Raw genomic sequence first — 15,817 nt, forward strand, 5'->3', positions numbered from 1 at the left:
GCTTTAGGGGTTAACAAGGGGTCTCCGTTAGTCTGTTTACAAATTCAGCCCGTGCTTGGCCCACGTGACAGCGCATGCAGTAGGGCTTGCACTTGTTTATATCACTGAATAAAGCATCCCACTGGCCGCAAATTAGGCATTCAGACTTGGCATCCTTATTGTGCTTCACTATGACGTGTTTGGAGTGCTAAGTCCGACACTGCAGCATAGATGCAAGATCTTGTTTGGGAGTTTCATGCATGAGTGTTAAAGCTGCTTTCTCCTTTGAGTTGGCTTCAATAAAGCAGAATTTGCACTTGATTTAAGAAAAAAAATGCTATTTTTTTTCTTGAATGAGGTTTATTGATTGTCAAGTCGACTTGCACAATGAGAGGGGAAAAAAATACATAGTTCCTGTGGGTTGAAGAGTTTTTGCAAATATATCTGCTACAAAGATTTTTTCTTAGACTAAAAGGCTATTTCCTTCCTTTAGACGATAAAATTAATTGCAAAAATGTTTAAATTTAGCAAATAATCTCACAACATAAAATATAAAACTTTGAAGTGCAATTGATTTATATTAAGATTAGAAATGATCAAACTTATTAAGTTTTTGCTAAAACATACAGATTTACACTTAAACTTTATAGTTTTTGAAGACTGAATGGTGGTGGACAAATAAATGAGATACAAAGAATTTTTCAAAAACAACTCTGACCTTGTTATGCAGTGCATAACACTGCTTTGGGAGAAATCTTTTAAGCCAATAAAAACCAAGAAGCTTCACTTTGATTTTTGGAATAATATGCTTGAAAATCTTTCTGTTGACCAACATTAAAATATATCCTATAAAGAAAAATATATATGTACACATATATTTTGTAAAACTAGAGTCTCTATAGACCCTTTGCATGTGACATCAGTGCGTGTGAGAACACCCTCTCTGCCATTTTGGTAGTCAAATAGTGGAAGTAAAACAGAAAGCGCTCATGCTGCGGATCTTTGTCTTGTTGATCTTTTGTCGTGTCCATTCTACTGTCTGTCTTTCTCAGTTCCTTCTGAGTTGTTGGCAAGTAGAAAAAGGGCTGCAAGCTTTGCTACGGATCGGAACCAATGCCTGGTGTCTCTTCGGATGCAGCCCCCCGCACCAACACACAAACAACACAGAGCTGTTGGGCCGCAGGGAAGAGGTTGCAGACTGAGTTGCATAATAGTAAAATATATTCCTATATGTTGACTAAATACAAAAGGTGATAATGGAATTAGCATTGTTAGCCTTAATATTGCAGCAATAATTTATCCTCCACATAGTGAGGGTGAGGATGATGGAGACGGAGGGAGAGAAACAAACACAGCTCAGGTGCATTCAGCCTCTGCAGAAACCTGTGATGCTGCTTCCTCACATTTGCACATTTTGGTGAAATTTTTGCAGCCCCCCCCCCCCCCCCCCCCCCCCGTTATTTGATCATAAAAACAAAAAAAAGTACTGCTTCCACCTGGCACCCGTTTCCCCAGATAATCCCCAAATCCATTCCAAAAAATGTATGTTTGTCCTTTTTTTGGCCTTTTAGGACAAATAAAATGTGAAATCATAGGCCTACTAGATAAAATGTTCACTACTGAGTCTGGCGGCATCTATAGGCCTCCACCCTTCCAGCAGTTATCCATCGTTTTCTGTCTTCATCCCGCGGCAATTGGTATTATGAATTTGGAGATTTTCTGTTGTGACAACCAACAGCAACGCATGTGTACCAATTTGGTGACTATTCCTCTACACCAAATTCACCAATTTTACCCGTTGGATGTATCGAAACAATGTATGCTTGATTCCCAAAATGGCGTACAATGGCACTCGTGTGACGTCACTGCAAGGGGTCTTGAGGAGTAACTAAAGATACCTCATGGTACACTTACAACAAGTAAAAGATGAATCATTCGAGGAGAAACCACTTTATTTGACAACGTAGTTCAACCTAAGACACACCTTCCTAAGGATCTCCTGAGATTTAACTGATTTTCATTTGATACTGTATTTAGTTATTTGTTCTTTTAATGCTCACAATTTTTTTTTTTATCATTTGAACTCCTCTATTCAGTAAAACACTTCACATTTTGCACAGATCAATATGAGAAAGTCTATAAAAATATCAATGAACTGAAGCATGGACTGCAGTTCCAGAGAAGACAGATAATGCATCATCCCCCATGTGTGTTTAGCTAACAAGGCCCCCACTTTGAAGTTAACCCAGGCTTCTTTGTCAAATACCAAAGGATTGATTAATCCATCTATACCAAACTGATTTCCTCAGAGTTGTATTGGAGCCATTTGAAATATTCAAGCATGGCCCTCTGAATGACCGTTTTATGGACCTTTTGCTCTCCTGAGGGCAAGCAATCAAAGAGGCCGCATACAAATTAAGAGGCAAAGCAGAAAAGGAACACTGTTATTGAAAGCACAGTTGCATGAGCACGCTTTTGATTGTAAAGATAATAAGTCATTCATTTAATAAAGCTGATTGTTTAATGAAGAACTGCATAGAGTTGGTGGATGTGAGACGCACAGTCATGGCTGATCAGGGTTAAAGGTTAAAGGTTAAAGGTTATGGCCTGACTTTAAGTTCTAGGAAAATAATTTGTTCCAAAGATTCATAAAAAAAAGTCAGCAATACATTTTAAACTTATTTTAAAATAAAAAAGGGTTTAAATAAAAAAAATCATAACCCAATTTATAAACACGAATCTTATTGGTCTGTAGATGTTTTCCCAAAAATTTCCCTTTTAAAATTTTTTATTTTTTGGGGAGAAAACAACTTAAACTTGTATGCTCATGTTTTTATGGGTTTGAAGTTTTACACTTGGATATGCAGCAAGACTTCTCAACTTAAGAAAAAAAAAAAAAAATTATATTAAACTATCAAGTTAATTACATTTTTAATTGCAATTACTCATGCAACCCGCTGTAATTAATTATGATTAATTATGAGCGCTTTTCATTTTAATTTTCTGTAGGAATTCTGCTTAACTGTAAATATATTAAAATAAAAAATAAAACAAAAATACTGCTTATTTGTTTGTATCCTTTCATTGTAAGGAAAAGGCCATTGTGCCTAAAATGCTTGTTAGGTGGTTAGTGTGGGACATGAGAATGATTAAGCAATTGCCAAAGGGAACAAGTACCTGCTGCTGCTGAGGAATGCTAGTTGTGGTGATTAAATTATTTGTAATAATACCTTCAGTGTAATTCCAAATGTCAAACACAGTATTAATTGTGTTTTAAGTCCTGCAGGTTAAACTAAAAGTGCAGAAGAGTAACTACTGCCATTGACACGCCTAATATTCTTACTAGACAAAGACTTGGAATTCATAAAGCTTTAACAGTGTGAAGCAAATCTAACTTCATATCAGAAATCAGGCCATTTGTGCACTTACTGCCCCACGTCAGAAAAGCAAACATCATTCAGGTGTGTGTTTCCAAAAAACCCAGGGGGAAGATTCGCAATGACCCGAGAGAAACAATTGTTTATCAATCCAGACACTTGAGTTAAAATGAGCTCATCCTTTTGCTGTTTGTAAGATTATTCATAATAGAAAAAAGGTCAGGAATAATCTAACATGAAGCCTACCAAAAGAAACAAAAAACAAGTTTTGCTCGTGGAAAGGGATTTGTGGATAAAAACATTGCATCAAGGTAGAAAGATTTGTAGTTTATCTATAAGCTCTTGATGACAATTTCTGGAACAAGAAATTTGGCAGAAGACTCTTGTGCAAAAAGAATCAAATTTTATGATTGTGAAACCACCTTCTATTAAGCACAGTGGTGATGATTTGTGTGATTCAGTCACCCGGTAGCTCTTTTTGTCCTCGTATAACAAACAATCAGCTGCATTCTTTAAAAAAACAAAGAAATCTGTCTAGTTGCTCAAGCCAAGCAGAAGTTAATTTAAATTACAAAAGAATGATCACTTACATGTTAGCAGATCACAGGACAGGACTGGTCAGTCCTCCAACTTCCAGATTGAAGCTACTTTAAAAATACAACTATATATATATATATATATATATATATATATATATATATATATATATATATATATATATATATATATATATATATATATGTATATACATATATAAATATACTGTATATAACTTAGTTTCTTTGGATTCAAATCCTACCATGCTCCTTTCTGCACTTGACAAAGTAGTAGGATCATTTTTCATCCTGATATCTTTGGTAAAAATAAGCATATTTTTCTCCACATATGGTGGCTGATAGTGTGATGTGATGCGTCACTTGAGTTCAGCTTTTCCATCCATAATTTCCTCCTTCAGAAGTGTCACTTCATCCTGAACCTTCAGCTTTGTTCCCGTAAAGAAGCTAGTTTGTTTTCAGGGGATTGATGGATGCCCCTTTAAATAACACAATGCTCTCCAACCACAAGGAATAAATTTCACTTCTACATTTAATTAATTAAGTGTAATTAATATTAATGTGTTATCACTTACAGTATACACTGCAATGCTGGTGTTTTGTTTACATATATTAAACATTATCTTATCGTGCAAAGAATGTTGATGAAACTCAATAATTATGCTAATAGGATCTCTATTTGTATTTAAATTAATTATGTATAAATACAAATTAATTTTCATCGAATGGGCCTACAAATCGCACCTTTTTTTAGGTTTCACATTTGTAGGATAAATGATACATAAGACCAAAATTAATTAAAATATTTATGATTAAGGCCTTGTGCTTATTTTACAAGGCTTTAGCTAAGCAAGCCCAAGAGGAGGAAAAAAGAGAGAAGCATGATCGAATGAAGAGAAGAGTAACAACACCGTACTGGATTAGGAGGTCTTGGTGTGTACACACAAAGGCAAAATCCTAAAAAGCCAACAAACTGCACTACATTATGAAGCTTAACATCTTTTACATCTAGAAAATGATCAAAAGCTGCTGATTTTTGTTTTTACTAACAAAAGTCATCACAGTCAGACACCTAAAACACATTCACATGACACCGTTCTCAGATGTTTTCTCAATTTAGCTTTGATTTATTCAAACAGTTTTCTTGCATTTTTACCTATTGTTTTAATTTTACGTTTCATCGTATGCCACATTGTTCAGCTGTTGTTGAGTAAAGTTGAGTTTTTAAAGTTATAAGCGGTGTTGTACCCCATTATTAGTTCATGGCTTAGACCTATCATTTGCATTGGGGGCTTAACCTTAAAGTTGGAGCTCTTAAGATGACTTCACCTGGATTTCAGCAGACACCACTGACAGTTCTCGTTCTGCAGCATCTCCGAGCCTGAGCTCCATTATCCTCCATTTCTACCTTAAAATATGCAACAGCTTTCAAGTCTCAGCTGTTATCAGCATGACAGGCTGTTTGTGTGTAGAAATGTAGGGTGTGCTTGACTTGGGAAATTCTGCAGCAGGGATAAGTGTCTCCGCTGCCCTCACTGTTATCTTTGCCACACTGTTACTGTGATGCAGTACTCTGCACTCTGCTGGTTTCCTCACAATAAAAAAGCAGAGGCACTTATGTCATGGCAGCGGAAACTGGCTTCCACACTAACTTTTTTTTTTTTTTTTTTTAAATCAACAAGTCAGCATTTATTTGGTATTGGGCATTTAGACCATTTTGAAGGTGTGCAGAACAGTTCAATCCATCGTCAAAGTGGTGGGTCTGACGAAAGTAAAGAAAGATGCTGCAGTCCAGACAAAAAGTTGACAAAAAAGATTTATATTAGTTTTGCAGCTGCAGAAGGACTCAAGTTTTAAAGAACTGATTTATATTCCAATAATAAATAAAAACATGAACCTCAACTCAAGTTGCCAACTAACAAACCAGCAAAAAAGCAGAAAAAGAAAAAAAACTACATGCAAAATTAACTTGTGTCAACAACCACCAGTCTGCACAAATGAGTTGAGTTTTCCAGCTCATTTTAGTTTCACTTAGATCCCAAAAGATATTAAACAAATGCAAACCCTGAAAACTTGCTGGACTGCGTTGGGAAAATGCATAATTATTGAGTTTCTCAAATGTGACAGTCTGAAATGAGCCAAGGCTCAAGGTTGATGCCCCTCAGACAGCACATGTGTGTTTGGGTCATCTTGGCCAGATATTTAATAAAATGATCATTATGACATTGCAGGCAGAGTTTTTGTCCATTATCACCTAGAGGTCAGCCTGCAATCCAAACCTGAGTTGGTCTATATTTACTTAATCATAAACCCGTGATAATAGTTATATACACAAAGACAACAAGCCCAAGGATGGGCAGAAATGCGTCACCACATTCTTCCCCTCTCCCTCCCCACACACACTAAATGTTACGAAGAAATAAAAAATAATAAAGTAACAAAAAGGGGTTTATACAAATGTACACACTGGTTTTTTGAAGTTATATAACCTCTTTTTGTGATTGTAAAACCTGTCCAACACAAAAGGCCTTCAGCTCTAATCTGTTTGCTCAGTTTTTGGACAGAACAAGTTAAAAAGAAAGAAAAACAAAGAAACGCGTCACCAAAAACTTCTATTGATTTCCTTTTTTTTTCTTCTTTTTTTTTTTACTGCTCAAGCTTTTCCTGCTTTGCATGTTTACATAATTTTGTTCTTGTTGGTCAAGCTGTAGCCCATCAAAGGATCTTCCCCTGGCTTGACTCAACTTTTGGGAAAATCCAAAGAGCAAAACAGGCAAAACATCCACAATGGAGTGGGATCCATGTTTGTTTATCCCTCACGGCTTATTTAAATCAAGAGAATGAGACAGAATGACAAAATCTGTCATCGATACCATTGCTCACAATCAAACGAAAGGAAGCACGTCTGATTCTGTGTGATCTTTGAAGCTCAACAAGGATGTGTTTTTGCCTAAATAGAAAATCAAGCCTGATTGGCCCACCATAAGTTTCTTCTATTTATTTTATTTTCTACAAAATGGGTGGATGATTAAATTACAATGATAATAATGAAAAATACCTAGCTGATGTTGGCCAGACATATGTATGCTAACTCGGTATCCATCTTCTATTCTCCTTTAGACCCATGCTGGGTCACAGGGGTTGCTGGAGCTCATCTCAGCTACTTTAGTGCAAATTCAGGGGGTAACCTGAACAGTTGTCCAGTCTACTGCAGGGCTTGTCAACAATTGCCATTTGCTTACCAATAAAACATGTTTTTGGGACCATGACCCCCCTAAAAAAAACAACGCATCCACAGGAATGACACAAACATAAAGGAAAAGCCGGGTTTGAAACCACGGCCCCCCTGCTATGAGAAAACACTGCTAACCTCCACCACATTGCAGCCTGAGTACTTATCCATGGTGACAGTTTCTCAAGGACTGATTCACTCTACTCCTTTATTATATAAGATAATTAATAAGAAGACCTTTAAGTGGAACCCATAGCACATGGTGTTTCATGGCAACTGAACAAAAAAAATGTTTTTTTAGATAAATGTAAACCAGTTTATGTTGAACCACATAATAGTGCAGCACGTTTGACTGAATTTCTTTATGTTAAGTGAGAAAACATTTTTATGTCCGACTTGTTTTTCCACGTAAGCTGAATGTTAAACCTTCAACCAAATGTTAACACAGACATTATAAGTGGATATTATTATTAAATTTATGATAGAAAATGACAATGAAAAGACTGTAATTAAAATCTGTAATTAGGTTTTTTAATGAAGTCTCTGCAGACTGAGTGCAAATAATGCCAGTCTATCCACTGCACCACCTTAAGAGTCTCCAGGGAAAGAAATTGGTTGCAGTATGCAATATTAATGAAAAGCCTATTGAATGTTGTGCGCTCTGTGCACAATTAGAGAGGAAAAAATATATTCTGTGCATTTCACGCAGACTCTAGTATTCCAAACTGATGGAAGATCTTTCTTATGAAGTAAAGCTGACGGGATCCTACCTAGTATAAAAGAAAACAATTTCAGTGAGTAGGACAGATGCTTTTCTGGTTTGAAACGGCACATCTGTGTTCAGAGCTAGTTTGCAAACAAATTGTCATGCAAAACAAAACAGTCAAATGATGGACTTTATGTATTCCAGCCGCAAAATGTAAAAATGAATAAATAAAAAGCTTGACTTGATATATTTTAAAACTCATGGTATAAGGCACATGCTGGTATAATTCTCAGTCTGTGACAAGCAAACTGGCATTTGATTGGTTCACTATTCAAAGGTGTATGCCTCTCTTCTTTTACGAAAACACACAGATGTATGTGAGCTTTGCATGCAGTGCTATTTGAAAATGCAGTAAAAAAAAAGCTGTTTTAAGAACGATCAACAGCTGCAAAGTCTTATTTTAAAACGCTGCAAAATCTAAATGGGTTCTTCATCACATACATAAAATGTGAATACAAAAATGTAGCAAGAGTTTTAACCCTTTTATATTTGACGCCACTTTACATTATTTCAACTACCATAACCCTGGGCTCAAACTGGTCGGCTAAAGTGCGGCCACCGGAGCGGTCCAGCTACGGCAGATGATTCACATTGACTGCAGTGCTGGTGCAGCCACAGGCTCTGCTGCTGACCTCCCCAGACTCCGAACTGGTGGGTTATCGTTCATACGATAACTCGTCAATTATATAGGAAGGACTAGTAAAAATAAATAAAAACGATTTTGGATTATATGAACAACAATACTTTTTCTGCGTAACTCGTCTTTATACAATGGGTTTGAGGAAATGACGTAATGTTTACACCACTGATGCAACCGTTGAAGCAATTACAGTGATTTCAGCGGAATCTGAAGCAACCCTTCAGTAGTGAATGAATGTAAAAAAGGCTAATATGAAATACCACTTTTTTCCATGTCAGAATACGGGGTGGGCTAATTAATGTAAAAAGTAGTGCTGACCAACTTATCAGGTTTTTAAAAAAATAAGCCTAAATGGTTCACTTGGCAGACAATATTGTTATCAAATGGGGAAAAAAATAAAGCCTTTTACAAAAGAAAACACCATAAACTCACTATTCTTTCCATTATATCAATGGGCCAATTTTAGCTATGAATATCCGTTCAGTCTAGTTGTCCATTTTTTTCTGTCTCTGATGTCAAAATAGGCTGTCCTTTCCTAACCACTTGTTAAATATACCTATGACTATATGTGGGCCAGTAATATGACTGTAAATTACATGCAAAGTAAGGAACTGAGAAAGACTCCAAATAACAGGAGATTGGGCATTACAACTTTAATTATTAAAAAAAATTAAAACAAAACACTAAGCTTGACAAAAGCATAAAACAAAAGCAGCTGACACAGCAGCTGACTTGACAGGAATGTCCTGAAAACCTGACCCTTAAATACACTGAGAATGATTACATAGATGAAGAAAGCTGTGGGTAATTAGCAAATGAAACCAAGAAAGACTCTGTAAAGAATAAAAACAATCCTGAAAACAGAACATGAAGCAAAAAAAAAAAAACATTTAAAACATCTTTCCAGCAACAGTAAACAAAAAAAAAAAAAATCTCATTCCTCTCAATAAGGATTGTTCTCTTGGACTTCTCTGGTCCTTTTTAGGATGATCTGTCAGCAAAGTTTCAGAAAGACCTGGTGGATTTTCTCACAAACCTCTAACAGTTCATAGATGTGACAGCATAGGGACTAAGCACTTACACGTTTCTTTGTTTTTACGCCAAGCATCAGTCTTTTAAGAAATCTTCAGAGGACTGTCATCTCTGTGAATGTTCAGATGGCAGCTGTGGCTGGTGTCAGTGAAGGACAGGAGTCCAAGGAAATAATTAAGAGGAAACTAACGGTCAAAGGTGATCATTTGAGAAGAAAATGGACAGTTTATCTTGAGAGAAGTGCCTTTTTTTTGGCAGAAACAGTTTCTTGGGTGTCAGGCAGCAGATTGAAATGCATGAGCGGAGTTGACAAGAAGACACTGAGCAGAATTTACTCCTTGAGGAATCTAAGATCCATCAATGTTTTTACAAAGATGTTGCATATCTTCTCTGTGGCAGAGACTGCAATTTACTTTGCAGCCATCTGTTGGGGGCAGCAGCGACAGAGCCAGCAATTCAAAGAAAACTCAGCAAACTGATAAAGAAGGTTGGCTCTGAGTTGGGGTCTGCTCTGAACTCTTGACAGCTGATAGAAAACAGGAATGTTACACAAGCTTCAGAAAACATGCAGTTTTACATCCACCAGGCCATAGGAGGGTTGAATAAAGATTTACACTAACAAAAATGACTAAATTATGAAAGGGTTTAAGGGCCCCAAAAAACCCAAAATGTTATATTACGAGATTTAAAGCCATCAATTTACGACTTTTTTCTAGTAAATGTAAAAGATTAAAGTTGAAGTGAGCATGCAGAGCAGCAAGTGAACGCCGCGCAGCAGCAGAGCAGACCAACTAAACTTAGTTTAACAGGTGAACTGAATGTTTATTTAAAATGTTACAAATGTTTGGAAGCTCATTTGTTTGATTCACGATTTATTCATGTTTTATTGATTGATTGATGGCTTGCAGGAACTCTACAGCCCGTTGATGAAGCCATTGGTATCCCTGCAGCTGTCCACTTCAAGTCTTTCTTCCTCTGCAAAAGACAATTCTGTGTGAAGCTTCTGATTTTGAGGAGGCACACTTTTTGGCATTTTCAACATTCTTGTGCCAATATAACAGAGTATTTTAATTCCTCTTTGTTGTTTTATGTTGAAACAAGACCTGGAGGAGGGGTCTTATGTAACACAGTTTTCCTTCCGCCTTGGTGTTTCTTTGGTGTCCTGAATCCTAATAAGACAGAGACAATAATTTTTGCTTCTGATGACAAAATTCCCTGCATCAAAAGACACCTTGGTTCACTTAGCTCTTCTGTCCTCAGTCTCAGGAATCTTGGTGTCTGGTTTGACAAAGCTATGTCTCTTGACTCTCACTGCTGCAATTCTCTTTTTACTTGTTTTAACAAAAAGTCTCTTAAACGTCTCCAAATGATCCAGATACTTTGCTGCAAGGCTTTTAACTAGAACTAATAAGCGCACTCATGCCACCCCTCTGCTTTTATCGCCACATTGGCTTCCTGTTAAATTTAAAATAGATTTTAAGATTATGATTTTAGTTTTTAGACCCTTGCACGGACAAACCTCGAACTATATTTCTGACCTTTTAACCCCCCACACTCCTGCACGTTCCTTGAGGTCCACTGATAAAAATCTTTGATGTGTTCCAAAAACTCTTTTTAAAATTAGGGGGGGACCTCGCCTTTTAGGCAGTCGCTCCCTGACTTTGGAACAACCTCCCCCTTTCTCTGCGCCAGATTGACTCAGTCGAGTGTTTTAAAGCTCAAGTTAAGACATTTTCATTTAGGAGAGCTTTTAGCTGACTTTTACTTGTGTTCACAGTAATATGCCTGTGTGTGTTAATTTAGGTCTCACTACCAATTTGATATTGTTTTAACATTGTGAAGCACTTTGTGGGTTGCTCTCTGAGAAAAGTGCAACATAAAATTACAGATTTACTTACTTACTTTCTTGTGTGCATGACATTTACATGATGTAATGTGACAAATGGACTTCTGGGTATGTGAATGAAAAGGGCAGAATAAAGTAGCGGTCCTCTACACCCAAACGTGTCTCTGAGCTTTTTATTTTCTATATAAAACTCCGCTTTACACCGAACCCCTGGCAATAATTTGATTTCGAGTCAATTCAGAGATTCAGAATTTCTTTGTTTTTGAAACCAATCTTGAAATAAAGCTTCACAAAATGCTCAGGATCTTTCATCTTTAAGCAAGGCTCAGATAAACAGACAACTTTGGTGTTTTTTCTCATTAACTTATGACTTTTTCTCGTAAATGTACAACTTTATTCTTTTTTTTTAAGAGTTATGACCTTTTTCTCGTTTTTTTTTTTTTTAAGTCCCAGTTAAAAAAAAAAAAATTTTGTACACTGGCCCTAAAACTCTGTCATACTAAATATATTCTCTGTAGCAACAAAAAGTCATTTGTTTGTAGTACATTTAAATGCAGATATATCACACGTGTATGGTGTAATGTTATCATCTAGAATATTTGTTCAGAGTCTAGTGTTCAAGTGACGGCCTGCAGAGGTTTCTCCTGCAGCAAATGACACATCAGCAGAAGTGTGACAGCAGATCTGTTAGCATATGAGGTGCAATAACAAGGCGGAAGCCATTACGTCCTGCTTCTCATTATAAGACGTTCCTCTGAACAGGGTAGTGTTTTATAGCCAACAATCTCTGCGGACTACGTTGATCCATGTCAAAGGGAAATCTTTAATTGAACATGTTCACCCGCTTCACTTATCAAAGTAGCAAATCAGGTTTTCTTCTCACTACAGTTTCCCTCACAAAACAATCTGATGCCTAATGAGACCAGGATTTCAAAAGCTGCCTCATTTGGAGACCATTTTTTATGCATAGTACAATCAAAATGGCATTGAGTGTTAAAGACGGGGCATTTTAACCACTGTAATGACATTGTTGCTTTGCAATCCAGATTTTGCAAATTTTTCAGTAATTATGAGTGTACAATGTATAATTGTCTTTTTCTTAGGTTTGTCTATTAATTGGAAATATCTTTATAAAAGTTAAGGGCTGTGGTCAATAATATATATTGCTTAACTGTGCGCAAGCAAAAGAAAAAAAAAAAAGTAAAAGAAAAAGTCTGTTTTCTTTTGTGTGTTTAAAAAATACAGAATTCAAAATGATAAAAAAAGAGTAAAGTAATAGAGTAAAAAACATGATCATTTTCTTTAATTGGATACTTTTGTGTGAGCCATTTAAGATGCATGTATCGGAGTATGGTTTTGGTTTATTTTAACTGGTACTTTTTTTTTTTCAAAGATCCTGGTTAAAATAATTTTAAAAACCATTTAGCAAAATGCAGATTCCAGTCCGAACAAGTAAAGAAATAAAAAGAAAATACAGAAAAGGAAGGATTTTAATGTTTAATTCCAAGGGGAAAAAGAGATTAGGAAAATCATTTCAATTTTTTTTTATTCTAAAGAAAGCATATATTTCTTTTTGCTTTAGCTTGATTAATAGATTTTTAGTGGCTTAGGAAACATGAAATGAAATTAATGATATTTTCAACTTTTTCTTAGGTAGAAAACTGAAAATAAGGACTTACAAGCAAAAAGCGTGTTTGTAACTGAACACGGTTATAGTCGATAGTCTTCACACTGGACAAGCATGAAGGGGCTTCTATTTTTTTCTACTGTTTACTAGCACATGTTTGCCACCTATACAGTTGGAAGAGACTTAGTGCAAAATGTCAAAGTGGTGCAAATCTCGTGAATTTTGCTCCAGGCTTTTTCTTTCACAGCTCTATACCGATACATGAAAGGCTTGGTGTCATACAGTTCCGCCAGACGCCAATTGTAAATATTAATTTCTCCTCTATGATGAATTTTCAAACATTGAAATGATCTTTAATCACTTATTCCCTGATTGGTCAAAGTTTGACTTTGTTAAACATGCATCGCAGGTTGAATGGACGCATTTTGTACGAGGAGGCCCAAAAAACTTGTGTAGCGACATGTGAATGTGGGAGTTTTGAACGTGGACGGCTGAAACCATGGGTTGCTCAATGGAAGTGGTTGCTTAAAGGCTGTGTGAACGTAGCCTTACTTCTATCCTATTGGTAAAAATATGGCAAGTATTAAATGTATCAGGAAAAGCATGCTAATGAGAAACTTTTGATTATTTATTACTTCTTGTTAACGACTTCATCATTCAAAGCAAAATTGAAAAACAAAGTGCCGTGATATTTTATCAAGATATGGCTCACTATGTGCATTAAATGTTTAAATTTTTAGATCAACAGTGCAACGCCTCTCAGAGCACATTTGCATTTCTGCCCTTTTATTGAAATGTTAAGCCTCTTTCATCTTTTCTCCAGGGTCTGGCTGTCCCAAGGACAAGTTTTTAATTCAAAGGGGAGAGCGTGTTTGCCATCTGTGCCCTAAAGCTGCAGATAAGCTGCTCCCTTGATAAAGTTCAAACTGAATGGACAGTAACATTTTCATTCAGTCCTCTTAAGTTTCATTTACATTGGAGGATTGTTTATTTATGTTTTCTCTTTTAGTCCTTCAGTTTTTTTTCCATGAAAAAAATGATTAAAAGGAGGAATTTAATGAAACATTTTTGCCAAGTTGGGATTTCTATTGAAAAAGTTGTTAACGTATACAAAAAAACTTGACAGCAGATAACAGTATTCCCAACGCTGATATTTCATTTTTATTGTGTAAATGCAAGATTTGTATTAAAATAAAATACTTGGTCAACTGCATATCACAAAGTGTTTAAATTCAAAAATTTTAGTCCATGTCCAGCAGCTAGGATCACATTGGAAATTAGAATAACCCCCTCCCAAAAAAAAAAAAAAATTAGTCACAGTAATTTTCTTAACAACCGCACCGTATTTTCACACGTTTTGCTAGCATAGAGCCCCCACTGATCTAGTAATGACTAAAATCTCCCTATCCTTCACTTACTCTGCAGATAGGAAGCTGAGCTCCTCCATAAGTCTGAGGCATAAGGGTGAAAGAGAAGTGGTAAGAGTAGGGTCCCCTGTGGAGCTCCTGTACTGTCGACTACCCACTCAGACAAACAACCTTTCAGGCTCACCGACTGCGGTTTGTAAGGTGGTCAATTACTCAAACACTTACAGAGGTCTCCACCTGAGCTTTTTGAAGTTTCTTATAAAAAGCTGAGATTGAATCATTGCTTTTTTTTCCCCCTGCAAACTATAGGATTTGGTCTTTGAGCGAATTTTCTGTGGCACCCACTCAAAGAAAAACGACTTTCTCGAAGGTTTTCTAGAATAATTGTCCTAAAGGCAGAATAATAATCTCTTGAACAATTGAAAATAATAATTTATTGCTTTAAATCTCTAAAACAATTTAGTTTGGGTTTCTTCCTAAGAATTATGTAGATCTAAAAGCAGCAGAAGAGTCAAATATATTTCTTCCTCTTTTGCTTCTTTCGGAAAAGTATACACTTTGAGTTCTGATTTAAATTGAAAAAGCAAACCCAATTTATGGTAAATATTTTTTGTCTTTAAACATCTTTTTTGTTTTCCATCTCTACACATGCAGCTCATAGTCGAGTAATAGCAAGTTTGCTCAGCTGGAAACCAGATGAAAACGGTTTCCTCCTCTATTGACTGAATGACAGTGAAAGTGGCATATAGGTGTTCCCAAGGATATTCAATTTAACCTTTATGTGTGAATGGGATCCAAAAGTGAATGTGATTTTTGTTGTGCAGTTGAGGAAAAAACAAACTACAGTTCCATTTTATTCTAATGCAAGGGCTTCTCTGTCTCACTAAGCAACAAAACCTGGGCATTTATATCAATGCTTACTCGACTTCACTGTATTTGAACTTTCTCTTAGGGCAGTAACATTTGTCAAATTTCGAATGGACAATAAAGTAAATTAATGTGGAAATAAGTTCTAGGAGTTAAATTTTTCGCACACATGATTTTTGTGTCTCTAGCAGTTGAGTTGGCTGGTGTCTGCTTGTCTAGTACTGATTTAGATAGTCTTTACCTTAGTCAACGTGAGTGATTACAAAAGAACTGGTGGTACTTTAAAAAAACAAAAAAAAACTTGGATTTGACAGACAAGCCAAATACCAAAAAAGGACATAAGAAATGGAAATATGTCACATGATGACATAAGCAGAACATATATGATATTTTGTTGTTTTAAATGCATCATTTCCCGTAGATCTCTGTTAAAATAACATTTTGAAGAACTACTTTGAAAAAAGCTCCAGTGTAAATTCTTCATACATCTTTTAGAAATCCACACAGTTTGTCTGCAGACAGTCATGCAT

The sequence above is a fragment of the Oryzias latipes genome, chromosome 8, assembly GCF_002234675.1.
Source record: "Oryzias latipes chromosome 8, ASM223467v1".
Lineage (NCBI taxonomy): Eukaryota > Metazoa > Chordata > Actinopteri > Beloniformes > Adrianichthyidae > Oryzias > Oryzias latipes.